Below are 10,715 nucleotides of genomic sequence, written 5' to 3'. Positions count from 1 at the left end.
CAATTCCAGTACGGTACCGAGCTTTGTGTTGCCATCTTCGCAATTAGGGTACAACCCTTTTTTGTGATCCTCTAACATGCGATCGAACATCAGCTTCTCCTTTTGACTTTCGCATTGCGTCCTTGCATCGACAATGACCCGACGGAGATCATCATCATCGGGCACATCGTCTGGTTCCTCTTGATCTTCAGCACCTTCACCCGTTGCAGCATCATTGGGCACATCGTCTGGTTCCTCTTGATCTTCACCAGCTCCCCCCGTTGCAGCATCACGGTATTCAGGGGGCACGTAGTTGTCATCGTACTCTTCTTCTTCGTCGTCTTCCATCATAACCCCTATTTCTCCGTGCCTCGTCCAAACATTATAGTGTGGCATGAAACCCTTGTAAAGCAGGTGGGTGTGAAGGATTTTCCGGTCAGAGTAAGACTTCGTATTCCCACAATCAGGGCATGGACAACACATAAAACCATTCTGCTTGTTTGCCTCAGCCGCATCGAGAAACTCATGCACGCCCTTAATGTACTCGGAGGTGTGTCTGTCACCGTACATCCATTGCCGGTTCATCTGCGTGCATTATATACAATTAAGTGTCCAAATTAATAGAAGTTCATCATCACATGCATTAAAAGCAAAGTACATACATAGTTCTCATCTAACAACATATAGCTCTCCAGAGCATCTAATTGATTAAACCATACATTGAAACTATGTAAAACATTTTAATGTGAAAACAAAGGCGATCATAATCGCAACCAAGGTAACAATTGATCCAACGGCATAATGATACCAAGCCTCGGTATGAATGGCATATTTTCTAATCTTTCTAATCTTCAAGCGCATTGCATCCATCTTGATCTTGTGATCATCGACGACATCCACAACATGCAACTCTAATATCATCTTCTCCTCCTCAATTTTTTTTATTTTTTCCTTCAAGAAATTGTTTTCTTCTTCAACTAAATTTAACCTCTCGACAATAGGGTCGGTTGGAATTTCCGGTTCACATACATCCTAGACAAATAAAATCTATGTCACGTTGGTCCGCATAATTTTCATAAACAATAAATGAACAAATAGTTATAAAGATTAATGTATATACCACATCTGAATCATAGACAGGACGAGGGCCGACGGGGGCGGATACCAAAACCATCGCACTATATAAGATGCAATAATAAAAGTAAGAAAATGATACAAGTATCTATCTAAACATACAAGTAACAATATTTTTCCTTTCAGAAAGAAGATAAGAACAAGAGGCTCATCACGGTGGTGTCGGTGATGAGATCGGCCCGGGTGATCGACGGCGGTGAAGACGGGGGTGGGGCGTGAGGAAAATGGAGCGTTGAGGAAAATGGAGCTTTGAGGTCGAGCTTCGAGAGGAGAAAGCTTAACTAGTGTGGCTCGGGCATTTCATCGAACACCTCATGTGCATAGGAGGTGAGCTAGAGCACCACAAACACCTCCCCTCGCCGGCCCAGAAAAATAGAGCACTGGAGTGCTCTGCTAGCGGGCGAGGGTATATATATAGGCACCACCATTGGTCCCGGTTCGTGGCATGAACCGGGACTAAAGGGAAGCCTTTGGTCCCGGTTCAGGCCACCAACCGGGGAGCCTTTGGTCCCGGTTCAGGCCACCAACCGGGACCAATAGTGGTGGGCCAGGAGCCAGGCCCATTGGTCCCGGTTCGTCCCACCAACCGGGACCAATGGCCCACGTGGCCCGGCCGGCCCCCTGGGCTCACGAACCGGGACCAATGCCCCCATTGGTCCTGGTTCTGGTCTGAACCGGGACTAATGGGCTGCCCCGGCCTGAACCATAGCCCCCTTTTCTACTAGTGTGTGTGTGTCTGTGTGTGTGTGCGTGCGTGTCCGTGTGCGTGTGCGTGCATGTGCGTGTGTGTGTGTGTGTGTGTGTGTGTGTGTGTGTGTGTGTCACTCAACTTTGGGAGAACAATTCCTCACTTAAAAATTGTAACAGAAGGTAACAAATTATTCTTCTAGAACTGAAGCAAAAAAGGAATGAAGAATAGGTATATATCTTGTGATTACCAAGTAGCATGTTAGTAAGGAGTATGCCTTATATTATATCAGTTTTTGACACAAATATGCAGGCATGTGCGGGCACCATGTTGTGCAGCAAATCCTGATAAGCATGATAGGTGGTGTAATCCTATGCTAGCTAGATGGAATGAGGAGCAAAATAAAAATGAAAGAAAAAACTGTCTCGCACTGAAACAAAATCTAAAGCTCACCCAAGAATGCAACCTGAACCTGAGCATCTAAATCATGTTTATGCTGTAAATACAAACGATAATGCCAAGGAGGCGGAAATGCAAGATAAATTAACAGCGTTGATTCGGCAGTGAGCTGTGAAAGAAAGCCCAAGTGGTCAACCTTGGCAGGATTCATATGACGTAGAGGGGGCAACATTTGATCCGGCCTCGACAGCGACGCGATGAAGGTGCGCGTGAGAATGGCGGGAAGGGAGGCCGTGACGGTGGCTGGTGACCCCGTTTCTGCAGCTTCTGTGGCGGACGGATTCTTGCGTCGGCAACGTCCTCGAGCGGTGTCCCAGCCGCGCGAACATCTGATAGGAGAGAGGACAAGGGGCAGGACGCGGCATGATTTTAGTGCGATGATTGGGGTTGCGGCGGTGGCTGGGTGCGGCACGTGTCCCCCTTCGGCCGCCGAATGCTGCCGCACGTCTCCCTCTTCGACGATGAGATGCATGGAGGATGCCGGTGCGGGGCGACGTGTGTTTTGGAAGGTACAGGCACTAATCCTCTCACCTATCTAAAACAGCAAGCCCTTAATTTAGCCTTTAATTTCGTAACGTAAACAGGATACGGGGCAGGGTGCACGCGGGCTTGGTAGTTCAAATATTCTTCCGCTGGTGGAGCACAGTCAGCCAAGGAAAATTGCTACGTGCACACAATAGAGGTATTAGATCAAGGGAGTGTCTATCCATCAGACGTCTGATTTTAAATTTGGTTCAGGCTGTTTTTTCTTCCAATCATCTCATGACACGTGTGGTACTCAGTCCATCCTCAGCGAACAAAAAAACATCTGTTTTCTTCTCTTCCTCAGGTCGTATTCTGCCACCCTCTCTTACTCTCCACCTCTTGGACCTTCTAGGTTGTGCATCAGGCAGAACAAAAAACACACAGACGAATTAAAAACCCATTGTTCCTGGGCTGGGGCCAGCGCCACACCCGCCCCAGACTGCGCATATCTAGCCTTTCTTCCTTCCCCAGAACTGAAGTGTGACACTGAGTAACACTGATAGCATGAACTTACTTGAAAGTCTTGCTTGTTCAGCAGGATAAAACTTATACTACATATAATGAATAACACGGATAAATGATCATCAACTCAAAATAGAGAATTGAAAGGGTACTCCCAAAATATTGAAAATGTTCAGCCCAAAAAAACAAAAAGAAACACAAACTATGGCCACAACAGAACAACTTACAAAAAAGAAAAGAGAGAAACATGATTACTGATCACTTAATAATCAAGTGCCACACACAAAAAGCACAAGAAGGCAATATACATAGTTCTTGACGGTGAATACCACCAAATAAAAAAAGAAACAAAGCATAGTTCGTCAATCTTCTGGCGCGACAAGGATAACAGACAACATAACAAACTGCGGTAACTTAAAACAGCCTTATTCCTGACAATCTCATAATTAGACCTCGTTGAAGACAACCATCGTCCATCGTATTCAGTTCGTCCAGTGCACTGTTCCTGATGGTGATTAGCACCGCTCTCTCAATGCTTGGTAGTTCTCCTCCGGGAATTCCTCTCGGCCATCCTTGTTGAAAAGTGATACGACCATCTCCTACTGACTTGTATGCGGCAGTGCTTACAATCCCTCCTCCAAGGCATAGTCCAGCCATGCTTGCCGTCGGGGTGGTCCTCAAGTTGGAGGCTACCTTAAAAGGGCATCTACATGATGACAACTTGGCAGCTAATATCACTTTTGAAACTAACCAAAAAGCAGGATGAAATAAAAATGAGCAAGTTGTGTAGATAGAATGATGAAGATAACAAAACTGAGGTCATAGACAAAAAAATGATGCCAAATCAAATCTTTAACAAAAACAAAAGTTACAATGAAGATGACTGAGGAAAAACTAAGTTCATAGACAAATCTGATCATGCCATTTTTTACTTTACCAAGACAAACAATGACTAAAAAGGGACTGAAGGGTTTGCACTAAAGATTAGTTATCTAACAGCAAAAGAATGATCCATATCAAGATAATGAACATGGATGGAACTGAAGAATAATTAAATATACAGCGAGAACGATAACTGAAGACTAAGGGATGAAAGACAAAGTTAACTAAAAGGAACGAGTAAGAGTGGAAAACAAAAAATTAAGGACAAATTCTATCATTACAATGTCTCGAGACCGACGACAACTAGCACACAAAGAAAATTTGGATCACAAGTGAAATGAGACACTGATAAATGAAACACAAGACTGGGAAGTGACTGGAAAATAATAATTTGAACTAAAAGAAGACTCATGACGAAAAACACAAAACAAGGACTCTGACTGAATATGAATGAACGAAGAGGTAAAATGAAAACTCAGGACGAAAGAAGATAATGAAATGACTAACTGAAGAAAATGAGTAAATCAACCACATGACTGAAAACTCGGACAAAACTGAATACTGACAAATGACACACTGAAAACTGGAAAACTGAAGAAAATGACACCTAACAATGAAAATGACACCTAACTACCGACAAAACTGAAAAAAAGACACCTAACACTGAAAATACCGACGAAACTGAATAAAATGTCACTTAACAATGAAACTACTGAAACTGAAGAATGAAATCCTCATGTGAGGAAAACTGAGACTTTGAGTTTTGAGACTAAGGATAAGACTGAGAGGAACAATGGATTATATTGAAATAAAGATGACATATACTGAAACGTAAACACTATATGATGGACTGAAATAATAAATAATGAGGCTGAATACTGAAGCGCTAAAAGCCGATCCAAAGAAAAACTGAGGACTGATGAAATAAGCACTGACGAAAGGGTACTGATAAGAACAAGGAACAACACTGACGAATGAACAATGACTTAAACTGAAGAGAGAGAAAATGTCCTCCCTTCCCTGAGATTTCCATTTTTCTCAACACCCCCGTGTGCCTGTGTGAGACACACTGCAGGGAGAAAACAAAGGCCAACAAAATTTAGCTCGATTGAAAAACAAAAAAATGATTCTGCTTGCAAAAACTAGTCATATGCATAAATAAGTTTATACATAAAAAGAATTTGTACTAGAGTTAGATAGGGCTTACTTGTGTCCTTGCTATTCTACTTGAGAAGAACTCAAAGAAAAAATGTGATCACCTTCCTGCAGAAGACTGAAAAAAGGCTAAATTTAAATTGACAAGTCTTAGAAAATAAACATCAACAATGCACCTGACCTGAACCCAGCAGGATGAAACCTGAGTGAATTAACAATTCTGATAATTGATCATGCACCAAATATACTAAGAAAACAATTATAAAACACGAACTGAAAAATAATAAACTGATAGCTTAATTAATACTCCCTCTGTAAAGAAATGCTAACACTCTTGTATTTCTTTAAAGAGGGAGTAGGTTCAAACTGGCTGCTAGCCACACACATGAGTTCTGAAAAAGATACATCGGTGTTGTTATTCTTTCAGGAATGAATAGCATGGGTGCTGCCTATGTGACACCCTAATTAAGTGTCCATAACTAAAATGAAAAATAGAAAAATAGACATACTGAAACCTGAAAATGACACCTTCTGCAGACTGAAGAAATGACACCTTCTGGAACCTGAAACTGACGCCGCTCTTTGTTAAAGAAACTGAGACCTGAAGAACTCGGGTACAAATACTACACTGCTAAAACTTAAAACTGAAACTGAATACTTGGGGTCCAAATATTGAATCCTGAACTTGGTTGCAGATACTACACTTGGTCCTTGATGCAGCTAAGATGAACTTCCAGCGATCAGTTTTCGGAAAAAAGAGAGACTGGAGACAGCAAAAAAATAGACTGAAGAAACACTAGAGTGAACTGGAGATACTGATAATAATAACACATGATTGAGTGAACAACTGAACAATGATGCATGCTCTCTGAACATTGACCGATGAGTCAACTCTGTGAACATTGACTGATACTAATGGGCATGATACAGAATTTAGACTAGCAGAAGATGTGGCGACGATCTGAACAATTACTAAAACTGAAATACTGAAAGTGAAGAGAGAAGACACACTATTCAACTAAATGGAACATTAATGAAATGAGAGCCAAAGATTTTGGAAGCTGCATTTCAGAGTGATTGAAAAAAAAATGAAGAAATGAAAGCTAAAAGACTGAAAATAAAGAAAAGACCCAACACTGAACAACTATGAAGAAGTACACTAATGACTGAGAAAACAAAACTGTCTGAAGACTGATATATAACTAAAATCTCAGGACTGAATGACTAAAGAATGATGTAAGCTTGAAGAGTGAGCAACATAAGAGCTGAGAGCACTGAGCATTTACAAAAGTGATGAATTATTGTGATAAATAAGTGAATCAACTACAGATTAAAATTTCAGGAGCGTTCCTGATGAACTAAGCTATCACGAACATTCCTGGCCAAACAACCAACTAACTGAGTGACACCTGCGACGACCATGACGAACTGAATCGAACGCGCGGAGAGGCATATCACATCGAGCAATACACGGACAAATTGGGCAGAGCGATAACAGCAGGGAGACAGGGGGAAAAGTACCTTGCTTCCCACCGCGGCGACTACTACCTCCCCCATCGACGGGCGCTGGTGGCGAGCACGACGGGAGAGCTCCCCGAGCTCCCTCCAGACCAACATCTCCTGTACCTGTGGTCATCCCTGTGAAATACGCCTCCCGCAATCAAGCGCTCTTTGCTGGGGACCCGCCGCGCGCCATCTCCGCCTGGACGACCTGCTGCTAATCACCGGCGAGGAGCCCCACCTTCCCTCCGCCGTCTCCGCCCCTCCTCCGTCAATCCCCTCCTCAGCCAAGACAAAAGTAGCCGCCCCCACCGACTGAATGGAAAACTGCGACAGGATGACCCGGTACGCCGAGACTGAGGACAAACCAACGCACAGAGATTTGTGTGGATCCAACGGATAGAAAAACGACCTGAGCCGAATTTAAAAACAGACGTCTGAAAAATAGTAAAACTGTAGATCAATGATGGCTGTTAGATTTAGAATTGTGGGCCTAATCGTGTGGTGCTGATTGGTTTGTGCGGGGTTGTGGGACTAATTGCTGGGTGCACGTAAAAAAGTTCTTGTTTGATTGTTTAATAGTAGTGTAGAAGTGTAGAAGATTCTTGGCGACCTTGCCGTGGAGGAGGACAGCAGCCCCTCCATCATCTCTCCCCAGCGCAAGAGCACATGATTCTCCTTCGTCCCCACATTGCCACCGGCTATGGCGTGTGCAGCGATCGATGCTCCTGCCCAACACATATGCTGCTGTGATCTAATCCGTTCTCAAGTGTCAGTTTCTCGAATATCTGTAGCGAGAACCTTGTGTTGTCATAAGTAAGGATGTTAGCGATGACCTTCAGACGTCGGGTAGGATATGGGCGCCGTCGACCAGAGCGAGAGTAAGGGGAGGGTTGGAGCAGGATCGTGCCTTCGTCCAGAAGGACAGCCAACGACGCCACCATGGCGTTCGTCCTAGAGGGAGGAGTTCTCCGGCAACGCTCCCGGCCTCTGTATCATGCTGCACTTCAGCCTCCACACGTCGAGGCTGTCTGCCGCTCGGTCCAGACAGGATGCGTCTGTGGTAGGTCGGCGCCGTGTCGACGCCAGCGGTCCCCTAACCGCCCCATGGGCGGACGAGCTAGGTTTTGTGCGTCAATTGACTCCAGGTATCTCAGGTATTATGTGGGTTTTTTTCTTTCTTTTTTGTGGAAAGATTGGCTGTTTTTAGGGATGGAATATTAGCTTTTACGTGGGTATGTTAGCGGTGAGTTTGTATTCAAGTCGGACCGTATCTCTCGTTGGGCTGCACATACTCTGTGTCCAGGTCGGATATAGTGACGGAAGGAAAACCAGATCAAATCGATCGCTATGGTCGCTACTCGCTAGGGACGGTTTGTCGAGCCAGCCACATGAGATCGGTCGGGAGCTTTCTTTGATAGAAAAAAACATAGATTTATTTTTAAATCTCAGTTGTCAATCTTTATGATTAACATAAAATTAACGGATAGAAAAGAATGACGTATGGAGAACTATGAAAAACTCCTCCCTTTAATATTAGGTAAAGATAAGCAATGTAAAATAGAATTGCAAGATAGCAACAATATTTAGTCGTGAATGTAATTATTTTACCACTTTATGCATGAAGTACACATATGGGTGGAGATTAATATATTTAGGTGGTTCATATGGTTGGCTGCAACACTAAATGCATTCACACAACATGATATCCAGGACACATTATATGATATTTAGGCACGCAATATTAACATAAGTTGTTGATTTTGTTTCTGATATTTATCCATCAGCGCGACCATGTGGCAACCAGCGCTCGTCGCCACGGCCGACCGCAGCTGGTTGCGCTCCTCTCCATGGCCGCCACAACAAGATTTGCTACAACGATGTTTTTTTGCTGGAACCATCTCATTTATTTGCTACCACCCACCCACCAAAAGTCTGCTACCATGTTAACTTTTTCTGGAACTGGCGAACCATTTTGCTACAACCGTTTTTGGTTTTTGTTACTACTGGTGTTTTGTGGATTTGTGCTACATCCATCTCCATGACATCGCCTGTTTTTCTAGTTGATTTTTTGCTACAACCATGTTATGATTTTGTTGGAACCGAACATAATTTTTGCTACATCCACCCACGGCGGTGCTAGTCCACGGCGGCAATGGCTTTCTTCTTCGATAGCTAGGATCGGCAAGCAATTTTTGATAGAACCGGCGAGCAGTTTTGCTTATTCACATCATGTTTTGTCTTTTCTGTCTCTCTAAGTGTAGTTCGATTTGGGAGCTGAAACTTTTTGAGCTTGTACATCAAACATGGATGTATGTTTCCAATTTTTTTCAGAATTTTTTAACATGTATCTTATCTTCAAAATGATTGATCTCATTGATCACACCTAAGAACAGATCCTATACAAGTCTTCCGCCTTTTAGGTGAGATCATAGGATCAACTCAAGTACTTCATATTTAGACAATCCAGAAAAATCTGCAAAAAAATGTACGACATACCTGTGGGGTATGTCTACAACTCCAAAAAAAATCAGCTCAAAACTCGATCTACAGTTAGCGGTTCGAAAAAGACAAATTCGATTATGAATAGTCTCAGCTTTGGGATGAATAGTAATTGACACTATTCACATCTGATTTTATCTTTTCTGTTTCTCTAAGTGTAGTGCGATTTGGGAGCTGAAACTTTTTGACCTTGTACATCAAACATGGATGTATGTCTCCAATTTTTTTCAGAATTTTTTTACATGTTTTGTATCTTCAAAATGATTGATCTCATTGATCACACCTAAGAACAGATCCTATACAAGTCTTCCCCCTGAAACCATTGGATTTTTCCGCTGGAGCCTATGTTGTCAATAGATGCAAAGCAATTTTTGATACAACCGGCGAGAAAATTTGCTTCAACCAGTATCCATTTTTGCTGGAATCAGCAATTCCAAAGCTGCAACAACTGAAGCTTTTTTAGAGCCGTGACACCGTGGCGAACTGCGATGGCCACTGCGGTGAGGCGCCGCAACGTCGTCGGGGCTGCTGGAACAGCGATCCCGTGGGGAGGAGGTTTGACGCAACATGATAGCGAGGGCGGCAAGCTGGCGAGCGGTGGCGATATGGCGAGCAGCGACGACCCGGTTAGCGATGGCAATCCGGCAAGCAGCGGTGGTCAGGTCAGCGACGGCAACCCAGCAAGCTTCGAAGGCCGACTATCTCGTTCTCGTCCCGCACCGCGCTTACATGATTTGGGGACAAAAGGCGTGTTTCTTAGGACGAAGCACGCCCTAATCTAACGGCTGGAACGCAGTGCATCGGGCGGACACAGTGCTTCTGGCCCAAATTTAGGCCGGAGCCCCAGCACCTAGTACTCGCTTTTTGTCATCCGAGGGGGACATGTATATGTCCGCTTAGCACTCATAATGTACGGATTCCCCTGCATGGGGCTTGCAGAAGTACGTACCGAGATTCTTATTTACCATCTCAATCTTGGCCTTAAAGATTTCAAATACCTGATAAAGACATCTTGAAGTAACAAGATAACGTCAGTTATCGCCAAAAAAATACATAACATCATGGCCGACAACGACTTTGACTCAATCAAGTGGAAGAAGCTCATCGCGGAGTCGGATAGCTCGTCGACGCCCGAGGTGGACGAGCTAGCGCTTCGCATTGCTCTCCATCGGGCGCAAATGGACTGGAGCGGTAGCTCCTCTTTCGGGGCGTCGACAATGGGCCGGGTGGGCAGTTGAACCTCCGCGGCGCCCCGCGGACACCTGACGAGGTATGTGCCATCCCCTGCTAGGTGGCACCTAACACGGCCTGCAGCTGCTCGTCCGGGGCGTTGCTGGGTGCTGGTGACGGCTGAAGCGCAGCCGGAGTGGGTGGGCACACGTATCGGCACGCAAGGAAGCCGGCAGTGGAGGCGGGCTGCCAACCGCGC

At 44.4% G+C, this 10,715-nt stretch overlaps 1 long non-coding RNA gene across 1 annotated transcript; it reads right to left on the bottom strand.

The window, feature by feature from the left end:
• Nucleotides 1-3,482: 3,482 nt before the first annotated feature.
• LOC125524657 lies at nt 3,483-5,614 on the bottom strand. Its single transcript, XR_007290913.1, has 2 exons — nt 5,337-5,614; nt 3,483-3,953 (listed from the first exon to the last, which is right to left on the bottom strand). It is a non-coding gene; the product is annotated as an uncharacterized LOC125524657 (long non-coding RNA).
• Between the last annotated feature and the right edge of the window lie 5,101 nt (nt 5,615-10,715).

This window comes from Triticum urartu, chromosome 7, assembly GCF_003073215.2.
Source record: "Triticum urartu cultivar G1812 chromosome 7, Tu2.1, whole genome shotgun sequence".
Lineage (NCBI taxonomy): Eukaryota > Viridiplantae > Streptophyta > Magnoliopsida > Poales > Poaceae > Triticum > Triticum urartu.
This window is presented reverse-complemented; position numbering and strand designations above follow the sequence as displayed.